The 25,000-nt window shown below is 42.8% G+C and overlaps 1 protein-coding gene across 6 annotated transcripts in view; it reads left to right on the plus strand.

Annotated features, from left to right (window-relative positions):
* Positions 1-25,000, plus strand: part of LOC147032194 (transmembrane protein 121-like) — a 148,843-nt gene that overhangs the window by 98,793 nt on the left and 25,050 nt on the right. For 2 of the 6 annotated variants that reach the window (XM_085869574.1, XM_085869579.1), the window contains exons 2-5: positions 2,405-2,555; positions 12,073-12,135; positions 21,833-21,965; positions 22,108-22,852. The gene's annotated coding sequence lies outside the window, so the exon portion shown is untranslated. The remainder of the gene's footprint in view (positions 1-2,404; positions 2,556-12,072; positions 12,136-21,832; positions 21,966-22,107; positions 22,853-25,000) is intronic. The other 4 variants (XM_085869578.1, XM_085869577.1, XM_085869576.1 and 1 more) reach the window with 3 other exon arrangements.

Below are 25,000 nucleotides of genomic sequence, written 5' to 3' on the forward strand. Positions count from 1 at the left end.
TTTATTAAATTCTTTTCAAAGCATTAAACCAAGTTAATTTTGCATTTTACATGATTATCAATTGCATTTTTACATTTAATTAATGATTCAGTTCCCACAGTATCCCCCTTTTGTTCAAACAGAACAAGCTAATGATTTGTTCTGTTAGAACAAACCTGCTAAAATTCTAAATTTGTCGTCGGCTCGCGGCAGGCTCGTTCCAACGGCATTACCCAAACTTGCGCTCTGTGGTGGGTTAATACCCTTGTGAGTGGATGCAACCCCAAAGGGAGCCATCACCTCCCCACCCACAGAGTTGGGGCACCCAGGCGATTTTGGAAGGAAAAGAACCCTGTGCACACTGAACATGTATCGAATAGGCAATTGCCTTTTTTCAGTTATACTAATCAGGTTTTATCCAAGCAAGCCGCTTGAATTCCTTTTCCCCTTTAGTGTTAAAGATATCTCTATTATTCCACATCTCTTTGTCACAATCATCCATCTGTTTTTGGTTCTTTAGCAACAATTGTTGAATTCTTTCAAAAGGGGTTTTGTCATTCCCAAAGGCACAAGTGTCTGTACTTTCATATTTTCCATAAGATTCCACCGTCACAGTATCTCGATTCAATTTTACACTAGGTTCTTCATTTTCTGGGGTTTCTGGATCTTCAGGGTCACCATAGCTGCTCAGAGATGGTTGGTCCTGGGAAACTTCATGCGCCACCATTGTTGTTACTTTGGCAAATTTTCTCACACACACTCCGATTATTTATCTTATGCATGCTGCGATGACAACAATAGCAATGAACATCATAAGTCCAACGAGCAATATGTGGAGTATCCATGCTCCCCATCCACCAAACGTCTTCTCCAACCATGACCCGAAGTTCAATCCCTTATTATAATCATGATATTTGGCACTTTCTGCTTTAATCTTCCCAGCCAGATTGTCAATTTCTTCTGAGTTATCGGGGATATAGATACAACATTCTGACCCTATTACTACACATGTGCCTCCCTGTGCAGCCAATAGGACATCAAGGGTGATACGATTCTGCATAGTTACTGTCCGTATGGCAACCATTTCAGCATTTACTTTGGTAAAACCCTCAGCAGTTTTATTCGCAAGCTTCTCGAAGAGAGGCTGCCAAGTTAATGATTTCTCTAGCAGCTTTCCCAATGCCATAAAATGGAAAGGCTATCATGAAAAATCGTTCAGTTTCTGAAATAGATCTTTTTTGTTTAATCTGTAACATGAAAGGTGTTTGGTTAAGAATACGAGTTCTGGGTATTACATATCCCAAATAGCACGATCCTGTCCATCCCACTGGCAACCATGAGTATGCCCCATATCCGCACACAAAGTAAGTACCATTCGAAGGTGCCTGAGGTTCCAAAAGGTTATTCACTCGTATTTTTACAGATATGATTGTCCCGTTAATTCGTCCTTTAACAGTTATAATTTCCTTACCATGTTCAGCATAATATTGACATATTAAATTTCCCAAATAAGGTCCAGTACCCCATCTTCTGACTTGGCCAATCAGTCCAACTTGTTTGTGCATACGTTGAAAATGTGGAGGGTACCTTTCTAATCCTTTCCCCTTTTTCAATCCCTCATAGTCTGTTATTTTTACCTCAACAGCTGTCTCAACCACGACAAGCTTTTTAAGAGTCCTATACTTGGGGTAATACCAATGCTCATAGTCCATACAATTATATACCCCTTTTTCCCCAATTTCTTTTTATCTCTGTTATTCTCCCTTGCACTGATCCTGGTGTCTTTCATACTTTAGTTAAATTTGGTCTATCTTGTCTATGGACTAAGTATCTGCATATATCTTCCCCTGAAAATGGGACTGCTGAAATAGGTAGTCCATGCTTGGATGAGTGGGGGAGCTGTGAGCAAACCCAATACTTGCTTTTGTTCATACTTTTTGCATGTTGTAAAGATTTTGCTAAAAAGGTGTTCAATGGATGTCCAGTTAATCCATTATGTAACACTATGCCTCGTTTCAGGCGTACAGTGTCTACGTCCCCTTCATCCCGTGTGACACGGGGTGAATAATTATATGGAAGGGTCAAATAAGTGTTTGTCCCATACATGCCTTTATCATGCAATTGATCCCAATGTTTACCTTCTTCGGCCCTGTGTTTCCAATCACGACCCTTTCCTTGTTTCCCCTGCTCTCGACATACCAACCATTCTGCTCTCCATGGCATTCTCATAATGCCCTCACTGCCTGTTATCATCCATATTGTCACAATTATGCACATGCTAATCAAAAGCACTGCTCTATATGTTATAAACCTCCGGTAACGTTTTTCCCACTTGCGGATTTCCTTTCTTCTCTTTATGGCTTGCTGTATGCTCTTTTGTAGTGAGATGCGTGAGTCCATGATTGTTTACCTTTGCACTTGACAGCTGTGTTGGTGACCAATAATACCTGGTGGGGTCCGGTCCAACGTGCCTTCAGTGCGTTTTTTCCGCTTGAACACCTTGATGTACACCCAGTCACCCAGCTGGCTGTTGTGATGTTCCTCCGCAGCTGGTTCTGGTAGTGCTTATTTGACCTGTGAGTGGAATTCTTTTACCACCTTTGTGAAGGCAACACAAAAGTTAATCATTGTCTCATCCCTCATGTGTATGTCCATCTGTTTAGGGTTAATGGGGTGGTTACCGGTACTCGAATCGGTCTCCCCATCAGTATTTCATGTGGGGACAATCCGCTGCGCCTGTTTACCATCGACCTCAGTGTCAGAGAAATAGCCTCTGGCAATTTCAAACCCATTTCATCACATATTTTGGCAAGTTTGTTCTTAAGTGTGCCATTCTGGCATTTTACTTGCTCTGCTGACTTAGGATGATACAGACAGTGGAAGCGTTGTTTGATTTGCAAAGCTCTGCAGAGATCCTTGGTAATATCCGATGTAAAATGTGATCCTTTATCACTGCATATTTTGTAAGATATCCCATACCTGCAAATGTACTCTTTGAGCAAAAGCTTTGCCACTTGTTCCTTGCATCACATGTTCTGCATGGATATGCCTCAATCCATTCAGTGAACATATCGACCACTACCAAAATGTAGCGGTAATGACAGCATTTTGGCATGGTTACGAAGTCCATTTAAAAATGGATGAAAGGCCCCCAGAATAGAGGATGAGCTCCTTTTGGTTGTTTAAGCACTTTACCAACATTATGATGTTGACAATACCTGCAGCTCCTACAAAAAGTTTCTGCTACAGCTGCAAATCCTGGAGCGTGCTATATTCATAGCACCTCCTTCTGCATTCCCCCTTTGCTCATGTGGCCACTTCCGTGAGCCAAACGAGCAAGCCATGGTAAAAGCTCCTTTGGGGCAACCACCTTACCCTCCTTTGAGACCCAAAGTTTTGGTTCTGTGTTATACCAGCAACCTATTTTCTCCCACTTGGCCTTTTCAATTGCCTCAGCTGCCTCCTGTAGTGCTGTGTTGTCATAGTTGGCGCCTTTTCTTCATTTTTGTCTTTGACGAGCATATTCGCTATTTGTTGTGATTTTGATGCTTGTTTTGCTGCTGAATCAGCGAAAGCATTCACTTTTGAGACCATATCTCTTTGCTTTGTATGTGCTCAGCATTTTACTATTGTTATTTGTTTTGGTAAGTGAATAGCTTCTAACAGTTCTACTATCAATTTACCATTTTTGACTCGTGTGCCTTGCGATGTTATATACCCCCTTATTTTCCACAGTGCCCCTGTATTGTGTGCTACCCCGTACGCATCTTGGGAATCTGTATATATTGTTATGCTTCTCTTCCCGGCTAGATTGCATGCTGCAATTAGCGCATTTAGTTCTGCCTGCTGTGTGGAATAATGTTGAGGTAGCTTACCACTTTCCAAGATGTCACTATCAGAGCACACTGCGTACCCTGACAGTAATGACCCATCTGCTGCTGTTGTTGATGAGCCATTTACAAAAACTATCATTTCAGGGTTTTGCAGGGGGATGTCCTTTAAGTCTGTCGTGGAAGTAGTGGTTTTGTCATGACTTCCTCGCAGTTATGTTCCTCCCCATCATCAGCAGTTGGCATTAAGGATGCTCTGTTCAGTGTCGGACATCTTTCGATGACCACATTTTTTTCTTGAATCAACACTAGGTCATATGTCATTGTCCTTACTGCTGATATGTGTTGCGTTTTTGCTTTTAGCAATACAGAACTGACACAGTGTGGTACTCGCAGCACTAAAGGTGATGTCATCTCAATCTGACTTGTTTTCTGCACAGCATATGAGGCAGCAGCTACTGCTCACAAACATGGTGGAAATCCTTGCCACAGGGTCTAGTTTTGTGCTGTAATATGCTAATGGACGCATTTTGTCACCATGCTGCTGTGTCAGTACTGTCTGTGCAAATCCATCTCTCTCATGGGTATATAAATGAAATGACTTGTCATAATCAGGTAAACCTTAGGCTGGTGTCATTGTCAGAGCTGTTTTGACCTTGCCAAACTTTTCTTCTGTTTGCTGTGTCCACTCCATTGGTGCTGCTGCTTTGTCCAGCATCATGTCCAACTGTTGTCTAACCAGTATTGCATAATCAGGTACCCATTGTCTGCAGTATCCAGCCATCCCCAAGAAACGTCTCATTTCTTTCTTTGTTTTGGGTTTTGGAACATTCAGAATAGCCAGCACCCTGTCATTTGACAATTTTCTCAAGGTTCCACTCAATACATGTCCTAGGTATGTTACCTTGGTCTCGCGCAGTTGTAATTTGGCCCTTGGCACCTTATGGTCTTTTGCAGCTCGTGCTCTTAAAAGGGTTAAGGTTTTCTTCTTGCAATTATCCTCTGGTGTCAAACAAATCAGCAAATCATCTACATACTGTACCAAAGTATATCCTTCAGAAAGTACTACATCATTCAAATCCTTGTGGAGTGCTCGCGAGAACAATGTAAGGCTATCCGCAAAGTCCTGTGGCAGTACAGGTCAAGTGTACTGTACCTCTTCATAGGTAAAAAACAAACAAGTTTTGTGAATCCTCATGGATGGATATCGAAAGGTATGCACCTCTCAGGTCAATTGTGGTGTAACACAGTGTATTGGATGGAATTGATGACAATATAGTCACTGGATTCGGTACCACAGGATGGATTGACACTGTGGATTTGTTAATCGCCCTTAGGTCTTGTACAAATCACCACGTCTGCTTACCCGGCTTCTTTACACGCAAGATCGGTTTGTTGCACTTGCTGACAGTCTCTCTAATTACCCCCTGCTCGAGTAGTGCCGCAATCACTGGAGCAATTCCTCTTCTGGCCTCTTCACATAGAGGGTACAGTTTGACACTGGGCAGAGGCTTGGTTTTATCCACCATAATATACACTGACTCTGCATTTTTCATTCTTACTACCGCATTTGGGTGTGTAGTCCATAATTCCTTGGGTACTTGTGCCAACAAGTGCTCTTTTTCCTCCATTGATAACATTTTTCGACACGGTAACTTATTTATCCGCTCAAAAACGGCAAAAGAGTCCGTGCAAGGCTGTTTCCACATGTACCCTTTGTTCCCTTTCATGCGATACAGATTTCTGCCCCATACCTGACATATATACTGTCTCTGTAGATCTTTTAATTGCATAATCATCGGCCCAATCTCTTTTTCTCTGTGTCCTTTCGCAACAATTAATGTAACATGCGGCATTATATTCATGGATTGGTACATCAAATCATATTGTTGTTGAGTAAATTCTACCTCTAACCCAATCCCCTCCTTACTGATCCAAAGATCAGTAGTTGCGATACTGAATTCCATACCGAGCACATTCTGTACTAAATTTGCATAATTCACATCCCCTCCCGAAATGTCATAGATTGCTGTACAGTTCAGGGGTTCGTTCCATTCTGCCGTATTTTCATCATGATGCTCTACCCACTGTTCTATATAGTGAGACCCAAAAGCTTTAATGAAAGGACTTCTTCCAGAGGATTGTTGAAAAAGTAGATTGGGGGAGGGGGTACGGGCGTGGTTCCATATGGTCCTTTCGGAGAGACAGTGAGAGTGTGAGATTTGTCAGGATTGAAAGACATGTTTCAAGTGTTTGACCAGCTTGTGATTTTTTTCTAGGTCTGCAGAGTGTAGAGGCTGCTGCCTGCCAATCTGAGGGATGACAGATGGTACGGCAGAGGGTGGAGTCATCAGAAAAGAGATAAAGAGGGTTTTCTAGAGTCGGAGAGATCATTGATGAAAACCAGAAAAAAACGGCTGAGAACACTGCCTTGAGGAACTCCAGCCTGGACAGGAAGAGGGGATGAAAGAACTCGATTTAGGGCCACACGTTAACTGCGACAGGAGAGGAAGTTTGTGAGCCACGAGTGGAGATGTCTTTGGATACCATAGGAACAGAGTTTGGTGAGCAGGGCAGGGTGCCAGACCACGTCAAAAGCACGTGATATGTCAAGGGAGATGGCTCTGATCTCATGTCTGGCATTGTGGACCTCCATCCATTGTTGGGAAAGCAAAAGCAGCATGTCCAGGGTCGAGGACCTGGTATGAATCCAAATTGATGATCGGAAATCAAGCCGTTGGAGAAGAGGAAGGATTCCATAACCTTGCCATTGATTTGGAGAAGGCTGATTGGTCTGTCGTTGCAGGGATCTGTTTTTGCACCTTTTTATGCAGGGCAGTGATGTTTGGTGATTTCCAAGCAGATGGCAAATGACCTTGAGCAAATGAGAGGGTGAGTCGAACAGAGAGAGGGTGAGCAAGAGCAACAGAGCATGTTTTCAGGACACGAGGGCTGATGTCGTCTGGACCGGTTTCAGAATCTGAGTTGAAGTTTGACAGCAAGCTCTCCTCCTTGTCAGGAGAAAAAGAGAGTCCAGGAACATGTGGGTGTGACTGGGTAAGGTGGGTACAGAAAGCAATGGGTTTGGGACACAAGATTTAGAAGCAAACACAGAGTTCAGGCATTCAGCCTCGTCACAATGGACCATACAGCCTGTGCTTTTAATTGTACTTTGTTTGTTATAAGTTTTATTTATAGACTAATGAACGACCTCATAATATGTTTAGCCTCACTTAAACTCGTAAGATATTCAGAAAGAGAAAATCGTATTGACATGGAATTTCTGCACTTTATTTGCATGATTTTTTTGATATTAGTCTCATTTTCTCACGATTGCCCAAACAAAAAATTGCAAGGCATTTTTGTGCTCGTGCCTTGATGTCAAGCAGCCATCTGTAAAGATATTTAATGCCGACAAGGTTGTTTGATGTTCGTGCCATGCCTGGCTGATGATGAAATATCGCATTTTATCTTCACTGTTGAGCTGCCAATGCCAGAGAAACGACCATTGATCACAAGAAATGAGGACGTGGGTAAACCTCAGTTTCAGCCTTGCGTGCATGAGCCTGACACAGTTTTTTGTGTATTATTTTTGTAAACAGCATGTGTTTGCATGAGATATGGGGTCCAAGGCTGCTGGGCTGAGATGAAGGTTGGCTGTGGATAAATCACAACTGTGATCACCCAGGGATGAAAGTACAAGGAATACAATTACAAAGATCAATGGCATAACAAATATTATTTATGAAAATCATTAACCATGCAAAATGCGATTATCCCTTTCTTTTCCTGCCTCTGTAACCACCGATCTGCACCCCACCATGCTACTCCATCCACTGCTTCAAGGTTGCAGCTCAATGCCTTGTCACGCGGTCTCCAATTTCAACTTCATGCAGATTTTCTTTATTACAGCTAACATCCACCACACTCACCTTTTCTTCCACGTTTGTTCATCCGTCGAAGGTCTACTTGCTCCATTCTGAGCTTTTGTATCAGTAGAATCATTTTCATCTTGTCATTTTGCTCTTCCATGAGCCTCGACTCTGTGTTTAGAATAAACCATGAAGTTGAGACCATGACCGAGGTGGAGGACTAAGATTCGCGAAACAATGTTGGCACGACAGCTCAGCTAATATCGAGCCCCGATTTGATTCCAAATAAAGATGAACTTAACTGCACAAACTGCCATTGTGGTCAGATACTATTTGGGAGGAATGCATCCATTTGCAATTCCACACTTTTGAAGGAGATGTAAATGGTTTTGTACCACTGCATTGACATCGAGTACCGTTAAGATCCCATGGTATCTTTTGAAAAGAGTAGGCCATTACCATTGTGTGCTTATGCCGGCTGAATTCCCTGCTTGGGGTGCGCTATGTAACTAGCGCTGCCGCTGAAGAACGGAGAGTCGGAATGTAAATGTGCCAGGTGCTTGATCCGCAAAATTCGGAATTAGGGTATTTTGGAGTACGTACTGATGATCTCAAAAGTACCATGTAAAAATATTTTTCTCTACATATTTGGTTCTACTTTTATAAAACTTTGATAGAGTGAAACAAGTAGGCATTATAACAGGTATCATGGTGTTTTATTAAAATCATGCCAATTGAGAAGATATTAAAATTGACCATTTCAGGAGATAAAAAAAGTTCCACCTTTTCAAAAAAGGGAATTTCCTGATAAATTGAAGTACCATGTAATTTATCAGGTGCCTGTAACCTGTAAAATATAATATGAAGAACAAAAAATGGTGTTACCAAAACAGAGAAGTCGTGTCAAAAAAGATAATGGATTTTTACCTCCTCCAGCAAAGGTGAAGGAGGTTATGTTTTAACCCCTTTCTGTCTGTTTGTCTGTCTGTACGTCTGTTTGTTTGTGTACAGGATATCTCAAAAAGTTGGGGACGGATCCAAATGAAATTTTGTGGATAGGTTTCGTGTGTGACAAGGACGAAATTATTAGATGTTGGTGAAGATCTGGGTCCAGATCTGCCAATTGGAACTTTAAAAGTGATTCTTCATCATTGAAAGAGCTAAACCGATATATGGCATGATATCTCAAAAAGTTTCAGACGGATTCGGACGAAAATTGGTGGACAGATTGGGTGTGTGGCAAGGACGAATTGATCCGATTTTGGTGAAGATCGAAAACGGATCCGACTACTACAATTTTTTTCAGTGATTCTTCACCATTGAGAGATCGGGCTAAAAATAATATGCAGCACGACATCTCAAAAATGTATTGGGTCAGATTTGTTCTCATGGATCAGGCATTACAGGGTGGAGGTATGCGCTCTGCCGAGTACCCTTCTAGTTTTCATTAACCTCCGCCATCGAAGATCGGAGGTTGCTGTTTTCATCCCTTTCTGTTTGTTATCTTGCCAAAACGAAGTTTTTGCAAGGTATGTTCATCAGCTTGTATGTTTTTTTAAATTTTTTTGTTTGTTTGTCTGTAATCACGTATAAAAAATTCTGCAGAGCACAGTTATCATTGGAAATATTTGTAACTTCGCATATCAGAGGCCTATAGAGGTCCCATTCAGTGCACAAAATTTTAAAGGTCAAGGTCAAAGGTGAAGGTCACTTTGTCGCAAATCAGGGGAGTCGACGAAACCCTTATTTTTTGAGTAATTTTGATCACATCGTCTTCAAACTTCATGGGAATATAGTTCATGGTCTGGCGCTCAACTGATTAATTTTTGGTGGCGATTGGCCTTGACCTTCATATGTTTTTTTTGTTTTTTTTTGGTCTGTAATCACGTATAAATCACTCTGCAGAGCACAGTTATCATTGGAAATTTTTGTAACTTCGCATATCAGAGGCCTATAGAGGTCCCTTTCAGCGCATAAAATTTTGAAGGTCAAGGTCACTTTGTCGCAAATCAGGGGAGTCGACGAAACGCTTATTTTTTGAGTAATTTTGATCGGATCGTCTTCAAACTTCATGGGAATATACTTCATGGTCTGGCACTCAGCTGATTAATTTTTGGTGTCGATTGGCCTTGACCTTCATGGTTAGCGCCTGAGGTCAAACATATTTGACCCCAAGGTCAAATTTTCAAGTTTTAGGAACCATATCGTGTAGTACCTCAAATTGAACACCTCGATGAGTGCTTTCTAGATATGTCAACCTTGAGACATTATGACGTCACTTGGTGACGTTATGAGGCAAAAGCATATTTTTCATGGTTACTCTGTAGAACGATTCTCATCGGAATCTCTCGTAGGCAGATATTCCTCAAGGAGTCGCTCCTGGTGGATAGCAGCTCTGTTCACCTCAGTGTGACCTTAAAGAAGTCACACGTGGTCACCTTTTGGCAAGATGGTTTATTTGTTTGTTTGTTTGTTTGTGAACAGTATTACGGAAAAACTCCTCGACGGATTTCGACGAAACTTGGTGGGGGGGTTAGTTATGGTCCAAGGATCATGCCATTAGATTTTGGACTTTGTCCCCCCCCCAAAAAAAATTGTTCAAGAAAAAAACTTTTTTTTTGCATTTCTACATGTTTTAAGTGATTTCCAACCCCCCCCCCCCACAAAAAAAAATTGTTAGAGAAAAAAAAAATTTTGCAACTTTTTTTTCAACAAAATTTAGATTTCTTTTTTTTTGCATTTCTACACGTTTTAAGTGATTTCCAACTCCCCCCCCCCCCAAAAACAATGTTGGAGAAAAGAACTATAACTCTGTCAGCACTGTTGACATCATATTTAATGAATAAGTTATAAGGTTTACTTGAGTGACCCAGCAGTATTGGCGGCAGAGGTTTTGCATTCTCCCGAGTACTCCCCCTCTAGTTGTGTCTTGGCCATTGGGTAGCCTTTGTTTGAGTCTTTGCAGTCCATTGTGACAGGTCTTTATATAACTTGATTCAGGAGTCGGAGCAACCTGTCACACCCTCCATCCATCCATGACCACACTCTTGTTTGCAGGGCTTCGGTTTTGCTAAAAGCAGTTTCCGGAACTGAGGACCAACCCTGGATAGGTTTCCGCTCCAGTACAGGAGTCGTAAACGTTCAGGTTTAAAACACTAATCATAACTTTAAGACATTTGTCTTTAAGGCACGTCCCTTACAAAATCCTCAAATACATTTTTAATGAGATTTTATGAGAATTTCATTGGAATTTCATCAGATTCCCTGGCAAACCATCTGAGATTTTGGTTGGAGAATTTAAAGTTGTTCAACTTGAAGGGTCAAGTAGAAGTTGCATGTGGGCAGAAGGATATGGAAAAAAGGAATAAGGAAAAGCATGGTTGACTGGAAGCCTGTGATCGGAGATCGCTGATGGTTCCTGGTGAAAATTGAAAAAAATTGAAAAATTTTTGAATTGAAAAAAAAAATAGAAAAATAAAAACAATAAAGATTTAAAAAAATCACATAATTATCGAATTGAAAAATTAAACATTAAAAAAACAGAAAATTGGGAAAATGAAATAATTGAAAATTAATGAATTGAAAATTGAAAATTAAATCATTGTAAAAATAATGGAAAAAAATATTTCCAGGACACCACGGACCCCAAGAGAACTCGACGCCTCCCTCTGAGAACCATAAACAAGGAGAGGAACTTTTCAGGATGTGCATAGGAGAATGTTAAAGAAAAATTGAAAAGTGTGATATGAACTCGCGATAGTCAGAGCGAGAATAAAGCGTGAAGAAATGGGAAGGTCGAAGCAGATGGTGAAGTTGCAAAAAGAATGTTGAAACTGCTGAAATGTTAAAAAAAATTTTAGAAATCGAATTCACGAAATGCTACTTTTATTCATTCTCAGCACTCACATCCATTCTGTTATAATTAAGCATTGCTTTCATAGGTCATTTGTCGTTGCTGATTTGTTACACTGATTAATTTTCGTATGGCGCCATTTTAACGTGTATTGTTGCCTTGCTAATGACTGTATTACTTAAAGCACAAGGGAGGGCATAATGGAGAAATCTCGAAGTGTGCTGCCAAGGACACCGTTTTGCATGCCAGTGATGAACATTAAATGCACGTGTAACACACACACACACACACACACACACACACACACACACACACACACACACACACACACACACACACACACACACACACACCTATAAATTCCTCACCTGAATATAAAGTGTGCCCTCCCTCGGATGGATTTTTAACTGGGAATCCTGTCTGATGGCATTTGTAGACGTTAAAGAACCCATTACAGTGTCTTTCTCGATGAGTATGTGAGTTGTCGCAGCCACCCTAATCAATTTCTTGATTCCTGTCTTCTGCAATTGACTGCCAGGCCTGGCCAGCCAGTTCGTGAAAGAGATGGGCCAAAAACGTTCCTGGGCGGCTCGTCAAGAAGGTGGGAATAATTACACCATACGACAGTTGAATGCTCACCTCTGTTTTACGTTGAAAATGTATACAGTTTAGACTTATGCAGGAGCTGGAGCACAGAACTAATAATGACATAACAAAGCAAAGTTAACAGTGGAAGGAGTGTCGGGGGGGGGGGACATGGGTAAGGGAGCAGCGAGAAATTCGATAACCTGGGATCCCGTAAAGATATGGGCTTGGGGAAAGATAATGAGGGTAGCAAAAATCATGGTTGTGGATGCGGGATGACCTGAAATGGTGGTGAACAGTTGCAATGAAGCCCTCAAAGGAAGCATGAAATTGAAGAGACTGGGGAAATTGGGTTCCACAAGTGGGGAAAAAGAGGAACGAATGAGTGTGGTGTGTAGGTGAGCAGTGATCCTTGATTTTGCGAGTTTCACGAGAGGTAGCTTATTGGCCTCACCTCACAGAAATGTGAGGATAGAGCAAGGAAAGGGCAGTGGGTACAGGACCATAAAGGAGGCAAAGAAGATAGAGAGACCACTGACCTGTCTGCGATGTGGAAGTCTTCTTCTTTCGTATACAGCAGGGTAGCTTCATTTTCTGAGTCCTGAGGAAATGGTTGTGCTGCTGATGTACCCTCTGTCGGCTCGGGGAGGAATTTATGCTTTCTTCGAGGTGCCGCCGATAGCTCCACTACTCTTCATAAAGGACACCGTGGGATCTTTAGCATCCACCAACGAATGCCTGCAGATGAGAGCTGTAAAAGTAATAGGCCCAGAGATTCATTTTCATCATGGGAGATAAACCTTCTGATGAGTGCAATGCACAAGGAGATTAGACACAGTTGGAGGCCATTCGGCCCATCATGCCTGCACCACACAAACACCACACCAATTTATCAACACCAGATGAAAAAACAGAAAAATGCAAAACGTTGTTTTTTGTGTTGTGTTTTGTAGATTTTATTTTTCTGTCTTTTTTTAGTTTTTTTATTTGTAGTATTTTTTTTTTTCTTTACAGTGAAGGGGGAATGGGCAAAGATGGTTCTTTGGTAAAAAAAAAAAAAACAACATACAACATCAACCACAACACCCCTTGACGAGACCCCCACAAAAAACACTCCGCCACAGATGCACATTGCACACAATCACCTATCAATGCTTCCTAAAAGTCCTGCCAACATCACTATACCCCTCTATCTCCATAACTTCCAGGTGCCTATCTAATTCTAATTTAAACTTATCTACTTTTTCTACTGCCACTACGTTTCCAGGGAGACCATTCCATGCATTCACTACTCTCCGAGTAAAAGTCCCCTGCCTTACTACCGTCTTAACTCTCCTATTCTTTACTCTCAGGCGATGGCCCCTGGTCATATCACTGTCTACTCTGTTGAATAATTCATCTGCACCTATTATATCTATACCTTTCATTATCTTAAACATCTCAATCACATCTCCTTGTAACCACCTCCTTTCTAGTGTATAAAGCCCTGTCTCCTTCAACCGCTCCTCGTAGCTGAGTCGAGCTCGACCCGGAATCAATCCAGTAGCCCTGCGCTGAACCCTCTCTATGGCATCCATGTCCTTCTGGAATTGTGGTGACCAGAATTGCACACAATATTCTAAATGTGGCCCTCACTAAATTCCAGCACAATGTTAACACCACTTCTTTTGATTTATCAACGATTCCCCTCCTTATAAAACCTAAAACCATATTTTCTTTACCTAAAGCTTCCTGGTATTGTGATGCCTGCTTACCTCCGGTATCTATTACCACCCCCAACCCTTCTCCTGTGTGACACGCTCTAAAATTACCCCTTGCATCCTGTAATCTCTATTTTCATTGTTCTTTCCCATCCCCAACTCCTTACACTTGCTCAGGTTAAATTCCATCTGCTAATCTTTTGCCCAATCTATACAAGTATCAATACTTTCCTGAATCTGATTAACACCCCCCTCTGGTATCCACCTTATCTCCAAGCTTTGTGTCATCTGCAAATTTGGAAAGCTTACTCTTCACCCCACGATCCAAATAAGTGATATAAATTATGAATAATAATAATGGTCCTAGCACTGATTCCATTGCTTACATCCTCCCAGAAAGACATCCTCCCACTCACAGCCACTCCTTTCTTCCTATCACTAAGCCAGTTTACAATCCCATTAGCCTCCTGACCAGCCACTCTACAAGCTCTCACTTTGGCTAACAACCTCCGATGTGGTACCTTATCAAATGTCTTCTTAAAGTCTAGATATACTTTGTCCACTGCCTTTCCCTCATCCACCCAATCAGACACTGCTTCATAGAACTCTAAAAGATTTGTAAGACAAGAACTACCTTTGGTAAACCATCCTGACTACCTTTAATTAGTTCGTATTTATTTAAATGGTTCCTCATCCGGTCCTTCATTAATGTCTCCAACATCTTCCCCACAACTGACGTCAAACTAACAGGTCTATAGTTTCCCAATTCTTCTCTGGATCCTTTCTTAAATAATGGTGTTACATTTGATACTCTCCAATCCTCCAGTACCCGTCCGACTCCAGGGAACGATTGAAAATATCCGTTAACATCTCGCTTACCTGCTCAGCAACTTCCCTCAATACTCCGGGTGCATATTATCTGGCCCCGGAGCCTTATCCACTCTGAGATTTCCCAGCTGTTCCTTTACTTCCTCCACCCCAACCTGGATCTTCTGTAAAAGCCCTTCCTCAACTCCTCGATAGATAATCTCAGCTAATGGCAATTGTTTTCTTCTTTGAATGGTGAAGTAAAATACTTGCTTAATAAGCCTACCATCTCACTTTCTTCACTAACCACTCTCCCTGTGCTTTTCCTCAATGGGCCACACTTGTCTTAACGTGTTCCTTACCCCTTTATATATTTATATATTTTAAGAAAGCCTTGCTATTGTGCTTAATATTCTTAACCATGTCTTTCTCATACTCTCTTTGGACTTGCTGAGTTATTTTCTTAACTTTCCCCTGCTTACTCTGATACTGATATAAATCCAACTCCAGTCCTATTATTTTTTCTATAATAATAAATGTCATGGGTTGCAAATGCTCCCACCCCGTTTTTATATAGAACTCGACAGTTTAAAACAAAATGTTGCTGTTTGAGAGCGTTTTATCACCCTTCTCTTCCCATCCCCTCACACTGCCTTTCCCTCCCCTTGTGCTGCCTTCCCTTCCCCACATAATGCCTTCCCTTCCACTCATGCTGCCTTCCCTTCCCCTTCATGCTGTCTTCCCTTCCCCCATAGTGCCTTCCCTTCCCCTCATGCTACCTTCTCTTCCCCCCACGCTGCCTTATCTTCCCTTCCCCTCACACTGCCTTCCCTTCCCCTCATGCTGCCTTCTCTTCCCCCCATGCTGCCTTACCTTCCCTTCCACTCACTCTGTCTTCCCTTCCCCCATGCTCCCTCACCTTCCCTTCCCCTTACACTACCTTCCCTCCCCTTCCCCTCACACTGCCTTCCCTTCCCCTCACACTATCTTTCCTCCCCTTCCCCTCATACTGCCCCCTTCCCCTCACCCTGCCTTCCCTTCCCCTCATGATGCCTTACCTTCCCTTCCCCTCTTGCTGCCTTACCTTCCCTTCCCCTCATGCTGCCTTACCTTCCCTTCCCCTCATGCTGCCTTCCCTTCCCTTCCCCTCATGCTGCCTTACCTTCCGTTCCCCTCATGCTGCCTTCCCTTCCCATCACACTGCCTTCCCTTCCCCTCTCACATACCTCCTCCCAAACCCCCTCCCCTCTCTCCCCCCCTGGAGTGGGTAGTGACATCTGGGGCGGCGGCTTGCTCCCCACCGCCCCCCCTTTTCTCATACCCTCTTCTCTCCCTCCCTCTTTCTTCCCCCCTCCTCCCTCCCCTTAATGTTCCCGTCAGCGAAGTGGGTTGTGTCTGCTAGTACCTAATAAATGCCTTTTGTTTCTCCTTAATAGCGTTCCTTATCTCACTGCTCAACCACCCTGATCTCTTTCTACTTCTAGTTTTACACCTCATTGGAATGTACTTACTCTGCACTCTACACATTTGCTCCTTGAAGATTTCCCATTTCTCTGATGCCGATTGTCCTGTTGTTGGAGTCTCTCAATCTACATCACCCATTTCCCTCCTCATACCCTCAATGTTTGCTTTCCTGAAATCTAATAGCCTTACCCAACTATCCTGAACTCTAACCCTTCACAAAATCTTTGCACACACAATGTTTTGGTCACTTGCTCCTAAATGCTCCCTACGTCCACCTCCTCCACCATGTTGGAATCGTTACTTAAAAGCAGGTCTAACACTGCACTCCCCCTCGTGGGCTTATCTACAAACTGGGTTCAAAAGCAATCCTGGACTAAAACTAGGAAATCCTCATCCGCTCTGCCCTTTCCCTGTTCCTGGACCCAATCTATCCCTGGCAAGTTAAAATCCCCCACAATCAATACTCTTCCATAATTACTGTTTTTACAGAAGAAAAACAAAACAAGCAGTATCAGTGGTGAGCCCCCTGCCCTCCTGCCCTACCTGGTTTGCCCAACTTATGCTGATATTTCACACGACATGGTTGACTTCTAAATACCCTCAGAGCAATTTAGGAAGGAACGAGATGTTCTATAAGGCAAACTTCCATCTTTATTGCCATTATCATTTTGTAATTGCACGTCAAATCCCAAATGAAACTTTGAGAAGTAATAACACCCCGAGAATACAGGAAACCGGAATAATTGAACTGAGCTCGAGGTTCGTTTGATGGGGGATGAAAATATTTTGATTCATCTTGTTTTCACGACACTTTTACGCGTGATTTGCTCAGCCGGTCTGGCTATTACACGTGGTATGAAGATAAGTAATTAAAAGATCTCCACTCGGAGACAAGGGCTACTTAAATACAAGTTCACAACAATTATAGCAAACCTTGTGTTCAGAAGCTCAAGCCGAAGCAACAAGCAGACTCTTCGCTGTTTGACTCGCGGAACACATTGTGTTGTTATGCTTGAGCTGCTCAGTGTGGGAAGGTTCTCTAATTGGTTTTATACTGCACAAGCTGAGATGATTAGACTGTGTGCACATGTGCAAGATGAGTTCATGTTTTACAGACGTTTTTGTATTAGTAGAACAGGCACATCATGTTTAATATTGTGGCCCAGGAATACCTTTTACAGTTTCCCCACTCTTCTGATTCTGATGTCCCATACTCTGTTACAGAGCGTCAATGCTGCTGAAGCAAATTCTTGACAAGGGTTATGCTGGGGGGCGGGGGGGGGGTTTGCCATTACCTTCCCAGCAGTAGTTAGGACAGGATATTGGAATTTAACCAGAGTACAAGAGATAGCTCACCAACTCTTCGTGAAGGACACTGTGGGAATCTTTAACATCCACAAACTAATGCCGACGCAAGGGATGCCCAGTTTAGCGTCTATCCGAGGGAGGACACAAACATTGATGAACCACCCCTGCCTGTGAAACACCAGGATGACCGTTTATAGTTGTCGGGATTTGAACCCAGGATAGGCAGCTTAGAGGTGAGTGTGCACACATCAAAGCCATCCTGCCAGCCATGTTTCCCCACTAATGGTATTAAATTGGTCATGATTGGTATAGAACAAGAAATCTGATTTGATCTCTTGATGAAAGCCTATAAAATAGCCTGTTAAAGCTGTTGTAGTTGCAGTTGCTATAGATTAGGAAGGACCCTTCAATACTCTCACCAAAAACCAAAATGTACCTGACTCTTCATAGAGCATCAACGCTGCTGAAGCGTCTCTTCGCAAGGGTTATATTGGGTGGTTTGCCATTGAGTTCCCAGCAGACAGTTTATTTTTCTTTAACGGCCACAATTATTCTCACGTTCTTGTAGGGTTGGTCAGGGAACCTTGGCCCAAGTCGTTCACCAACCGGCTTGCCAGGCCTTGACGTTCGTCCAAGGTTGGGCAGGAATTTAGAAGGTGCCGGCGATAGATCGCCCACTCTTCAAGAAGGACACCGTGGGGTCTTTGACGTAAACTAACTTAAATACCGGCAGATGGGTCATCATCCAGTTTAAAGTCCATCCGAGAGATGGCACACACGTTGATGAATCACCCTGCCTGTGAAACCCTGCATGACAGTTTATAGCTGCGTCGGGATTTGAACCCAATCTAGACAGCTAAGAAGCGATTGTGCAGACCACTTTCATGGTAGGATCTTTAATGGTGACAAATGACAATACAAAATAATAGCCTGCTTTGTGAGCCCTCTTAAAGGTAGTAGGCTTCACAATACTGTGCCTCCTATTGACACTGAATGAGAGCTGGATATGAGCCCCAAACCTAATTTTGTCACGACATGTTTACCGCAAGGAAGTGGGGGATACAGCCAGGGTCAGTTTATTCCAATACATCAAATGATGGATTTTGGTTAGAGAGAGAGAGAGAGAGAGAGAGAGAGAGAGAGAGAGAGAGAGAGAGAGAGAGAGAGAGAGAGAGAGAGAGAGAGAGAGAGAGAGAGAGAGAGAGAGAGAGAGAGAGAGATAGAGATAGAGATAGAGATAGAGATAGAGATAGAGATAGAGATAGAGATAGAGATAGAGATAGAGATAGAGATAGATATATCAATATCAATATCAATGGTGCTATTTTATCGTATTCGTTGATTGCTGACAACCAGTTCGTTTATCTGCGAAGATTACTGTGAGCGAAAAGTACAGAAAATGATGTGCAATTTGGCAGCCTCACTACATTTGTTCATCAACGCTGTTGTGAAAGTGAATCCTCTTGTGAATTTTCAAGTTCTTTGGAAAATAATTTTACGGTTATCAAAAGGTATCAGAAGAATGTGATGATAACAGGTGACCCATCCACATCGGATTTCAAAGTTTGTAGAATATTACATTAATTTCCAGGAATTTGGCTGTTGCAATTTTTACCAAGATAAACACTGGGTGAGTGACACCTCTTGGGATTAGGTCCATTGATCCGAAGCCCAGACAGCTCAGATACATACATGATACCACTAAACTACCTGATGAAGAAAACTGTAAGGGCAATGTTCGACATCGCGACGTCGCCAGAGACACATCCACCCACATTATTACATCATTATACATACTTGTACCAAGCTTGATGTAAATCCCTTAACCCAGATTCGAAAAATTAAATAATTCTGGCTGCCAGACCTTGCGTCCAATCAGGTTGAAATTTAACACATATATTCCACATGATTATTAGATCATAACTTTGATGATTCACGTCGATTGATGAAGTGGTTCAAGAGAAATAATTTTTTAAAGATTTTCATTCAATCCAATTTGGCTGCCAGACCATGTGACCTATTAATTATTCGTGAACACCCCGGTATCCCCATGGCTTGGGGAACATGTGGGTGAAGTGATGTGGGAGAAGGCTGGCACACGACCGAGGCTGGCAATTTACCTCGATCTGTCGACCCATTCTGGAGAAGAATATTTTTAAAGGTTTATTCTTCAAAAAAAAACAATCATAGCTGCCAAACTGTGACCGATGACGTCATAGGTGGAGAACTTTTTGTTCCTCATGGATTGGCGATCATATCTGTAAAGTTTCGCCTCGATCTGTTCAGCCGTTTCAGAGAAGAATATTTTTGAAGGCTTTTAATGTAAAAAAAAAAAAAAATGGCCGCCGAAGCACACGACCGATGACGTCAATTTTATCCCAAGATTACCCTCAAAGATGTTCATACTGATCGGATAAAGTATTCGACGTATGCAATTATGACGTCATAACGAAGCCACCTGTGACATCATCAAAGAATCACACTTGTTTGATGTTTCCCATGGGGAGTACTTCACACGTGCCAAGTTTCAATTTTTTTTTCCATTCAGCGGTTTTACAAATACAGAGGTCCAAAGTTTTTCCCGTTTTTTTCAACATCGCTGCCACATCTGTGATGACCTGCGGGTGCCGATAAAATAACGAAAATTAGCATAGATGTAAGTACGTCCGTACGTACGTGTGGCTGTACGGATGACTCGAACATAATACCACCGGCGACTTCGTCAACAGAGGCATAAAAACACAAGTTAATGATTTTAAACTTCAATGGAGGACCGACTCATGTTAGGGTGGCTTTCATCACGTACACTTCAGTGACCTCATGATGTAAAAAGTTTTGATATAGATATCTTCACTTTACAGATATCTTCACTTTACAGATATCTTCATATGACCTCATGATGTAAAAAACGTGAGTTAGTGTGTCAGATTTGTGGTGTTTTTCTCCTTGCCTGGTTGAAGTAACCGATGCCTGGTTGAATCTCCTGCCTGTTGCATGAACATTGATTAGCTCATCAACGTCCAAAAAGGTAGATTTCATTATTTTTACCTCGGGCATCGAAGGTGGACGGGGGTTATGTATCCATCCCTGTTTGTCTGTCTTTGTTTGTGAGCAGGATATCTCAAAGAGTTATTGGATGAAACCTGCTGGACAGGTTAGCTGTGTGACGAGGACAAATTGATTCGATTTTGATAAAGATAAGGATATCAGGATATGGAATTTTTTGAAATGATGCTTCTCCATTGAGATAGGGCCAGAAACGATGTATAGCATGATGTCTAAAAAAGTTTTGGACGGATTATAACAAAACTTGGTTGATCAGTTGGTTAGTTGAAGAACAAGCCGATTAAATTTTGGTTCAGGTCTGAATCCAGATCCAGCCGATGAGTGGTATGCAAAACGTAAACTGTTCAGCCTGATGGGGGTGTGCGCTCTGAGTGCTGTTCCAGCTTCACCAATTATAGGTATGATGGCTTAGAGGTACACGCACTCGCCTACAGGCCGTCTAGCCTGGGTTTGAATCCCGACCCAGCTATCAACTGTCATCCTGGTGCTTCACAGGCAGGGTGATTCATCAATGTGTGTACCGTTCCTCGGATGGACATTGAACTGGGCGTTCCATCTGCCAGCATTCGTCGGTGGACGTTAAAGATCCCACGGTATCCTTCGCGAAGAGTAGGTGAGCTATCGCTGGCACCGTGAACAAATTGCAAATTCCCACCAAAACTAATGCTGGGAGAAGGATGGCAATCCAACCAGCATGACCCTTGCCAAGGAACTGCTTCAGCAGAACCAATGCTCTGGTCACCATTGACGTGTCGCGTCTGGGTTCAATCGCTAATGAAGTTGGACTTAACTAAAAATCGCTGTTTTTTATGACTCTGGTAAAAACTCCCTGCTTGGGATTCACTGCGTATTCACACTTACCTGCCTGTGATATGAAAACAAGTCAGGGAGTTGAGGTGTGGATGACAGCAAAAGTGTGGTGGGTCAAATGGCATCCTCCTGTGCCTAAAACGTTGCTTGTACCTCCTTGATGCATCATGCAGCTCGTTTGCTGTGCAACCCGTGTCATTTATCACAGTGTTCTGTTTCTGTCATGTGGATTATGCACGATGGATGCGCTCAACCGAGTCAAGTCTGTTTACTATTTCATGGCCATCGTGCTTACTCCAGAAGGACACCAGATTTATCTCGGCAGATGGATGTCTGGCCACGGCAAAGAAGTAGAGTAAATTTTGTTTTAATCATGATTCTGAACACCATCTGCCTGTGGCAAACTCATGCATCCATGGTAATCCTGAAAGTAGTAATTTTGTTCACCATGATTAGATGAGGAAAAGTCATGGAGGTGATGCCTCCCTATAGTCCTGTGTTTTAATTGAATTGTTATCTTCGGTTGTGATGGGTATTATCTCATTTGCATTTTCTCAGCTTGCAATACATGGAACGGTGGCTTTTCATTAAGGCCACGATATCACCTCAACAACCGCACAGTCCAAGCATCATAACCACCTCTTGGAATGTTGGTGCTTATTCGTGGAGGTGTAGAGCTGCATCTTTACAGGTCAGAGGCAATTGCATTTCTCTAATAGAAATACCTTGGGGAGCACAGGGAGTGTATATTTAACGGTAGTATTCCATTAGCTTAGCTAAATGAAGTGCTTCATCCCTTTTTGTCTTTTCCTCCTTTCCTCTGGCATTTGTAGATTGAACACGAAGATGAATCAGCGGTTACCTGCAGAAATCAATTGACTTCCGCTGTGATACCCTTCACCGGTTGCGGATAAAGACGGAGGTCTACGTCGAAATCAGAATTGAATCGTAATGGGAAGCCAGGACTTCAGTGTGATATGAAAAGCAAAAAACAGACGGCAACCTGCAATTTTTACCGAGGCTGGCAATTTACCGATGCGTGCCACTTCCCACGTAGGTCGTAGGGAAAAAAAACAACATGGTCCATCTCCAAGGAAAACATGGTCCATGGAAAGTATTCTTTCAGTCCAATGAAAACGTGCAATATTGGTAGATGACAAAAGTACTCGAGCGACAGAATGGTATTCCTGAAAATCATTCCTCACTAGACGATCAATTCCATGAACGCTCGCTCGCGGACTGGTTGAAAAGTGCGACACGATTGATGCCGCAACAAATGGTTGAAGATGATTTTGACAAACTGAGGATTTTTCTGCAATTTTGGCGAAAGCCCACAAAGTGAGTTTGCAGACATGGAGTGACAGATCAATGCTCCATTGCTGCGAAGAATTTGACTTCTACATTTGTGCCTAGTGCAGGTGGAACATACCGTTTGTACAGTTGGATGCAGGTGAAAACTGGCAGCAGCAAAACATCCGTTCTCCTTTGGCTATCGTGGAATGGCTGAAACCATGAAGCAGCTCCGTGTGGTCAAGCACACCTGGACAACGGCTTCAGGCTGAACAACTATAATCTCAGGTAACTCGCCCACCATTAATGAACCCACATGACACACGACTCACCACTCACCTTGAGTTTAAATGGGCAGAATTTGGAGGATTGTTACTCGCGTACGACTTTAAATGCTTTTTTTTTTTTGAAAATTGTCGGTTTTAAACCTGCAATTGACTGCAAAAAAAGGAAAAGAAAAACGTCCAGATCAATAAAATGGAGAAAATAAACTCGAACATCTTGCGTCCGGCACGCAAGACGTTACAATGAAACCAGACCTCGCGCCGAGCCTGCAGTTTGATTGAAATCAACACACGCGTGATACTGACATGTATACGGAGATGGCCTCACAGATTTCATGGCCGGCCAGTGCTAGTGGTACCCCAAATTACCTTTTATGTGTGTGTGTGTGTGCCCATTGCTTCATGCACACATTGGTCAATGAGTGCACACTCTCTCTTGACCTTTGACTTGACAGATTTTTTTTTCCCCTGAAAAAAAAAGGTTAAGAAGTACTAATTTGCGGTTGGGGTGGGGTTTTCAAAAGTTCCACTCTTTGTGGTACGGTACTGTGAAAATGGTGATAATTTCGGACGGCTCCAAAGACAGGTGAGACTGTCCCTGAATGCCATTGTGGATTGAAAAAGCATAACAAACACCAAACGTAACTATTCCTCTGATGGAAACGATTTTTTTTTCCACTTGTCTTGTTTATTTATTAAACTAATGAGGCTCATGATGATTAAATATATTTTAAAAACAATGCATAATGATCAATATTTCAGAAGACTGAATAAGTTATTTGGAGAATCAGGCATGTTTTGGTGGTTAATGTCATTGTGTCTATTGAATTGTGTGAACCATCAGTCTCCTTGAAGGAACATTGTTTGAAATCTTGTATAAACAACATTTCTTGACTTTGTTCAGTTTTTTTTTTAGTGGTGAAGCAGTGAAGATATGATTTTAGTGGTGAAGACATTTGCTTAAAAAAACAATAAAATGTGGTTTTTCCGATTATGTTACCAGATTGGCACTGTGTCGTTTCATAAATGAAGAATGGAAATGAAAAGGAAAAGGAGTTTGGTGGAAATGGGGGCAGTGTGTGTGTGTGTGTGTGTGTGTGTGTGTGTGTGTGTGTGTGTGTGTGTGTGTGTGTGTGTGTGTGTGTGTGTGTGTGTGTGTGTGTGTGTGTGTGCGTGTGTGCGTGTGTGCTATCTATAATATGTGGAGATGTAATGCTAGCACATTCAACCTGTCGCTTCGCTGGCCGGGATATTAAAGGATGGTTGGGGGGGGGAGAGGGAGGGAGGGATAGAGGAGGTGGAGAATAGTGTGGGGAGAGGGGGAGAGGGGGATAGTGGGGATGGGACGGGGTGTTCTGGACATGCATTTGATAGGGGGACTTAAGGGAAAGATGGGGAGGGGGTAAAAACAACTGCAAAAACAAACAAACAAAAGCTTTCATTTGTCGAATTCACACATTCTTTGACGCCCCTTCCTCTCCTCAACCTCAAGAGAGTTGTATGGTAGGGGGGGGGAGGTTTTTGGAGTAGGATATGTTGAGGGGAGAAAGGGAAGACAGCATGAGGGGAGGGGAGGCAGTGTGAGTTGGGGAAAGGCAGCATGAGTGAGGGAAGCAGTGTGGAGGGAGGAGGCAGTGTGACGAGAGGGGAGGCAGTGTGACGAGAGGGGAGGCAGTGTGACGAGGGGGAGGCAGTGTGACGAGGGGGAGGCAGTGTGACGAGGGGGAGGCAGTGTTACGAGGGGGAGGCAGTGTGACGAGGGGGAGGCAGTGTGATGGGGGGCAGCATGGGAAAGGCAGCGTGAGGGGAGGGAAAGAAGGCAGTATGAGTGGAGGGGAGGGTAAAGCATCATAAGGGGAATGAAGGCAGTGTAAGGGCAAGCGAAGGGAGCATGAGGGGTGGATAGGCAGTGTACCAGGGCACGACCAGGGCATTAAAACGTGCCCAAACAGCAACGTTTTATTTTAACCGCCATGTTTCATGTAACACTGGGTGGGAGCATTTAAAAAGTAAAACCCATGCTATCTACCTGTCAAAGGCCTGCTACCTACATGCATGCCCCAACCCATATGCATTCCTCCAACCTGCTCGCATGCAGGCACGCACAAACTCCACCACGTCTGACCTCCCTGTGTGTTGTCAATGTACCGCT

The sequence above is a fragment of the Eptatretus burgeri genome, chromosome 2 (assembly GCF_056783735.1).
Source record: "Eptatretus burgeri isolate ZD-2024b chromosome 2, Ebu_testis_v1, whole genome shotgun sequence".
Lineage (NCBI taxonomy): Eukaryota > Metazoa > Chordata > Myxini > Myxiniformes > Myxinidae > Eptatretus > Eptatretus burgeri.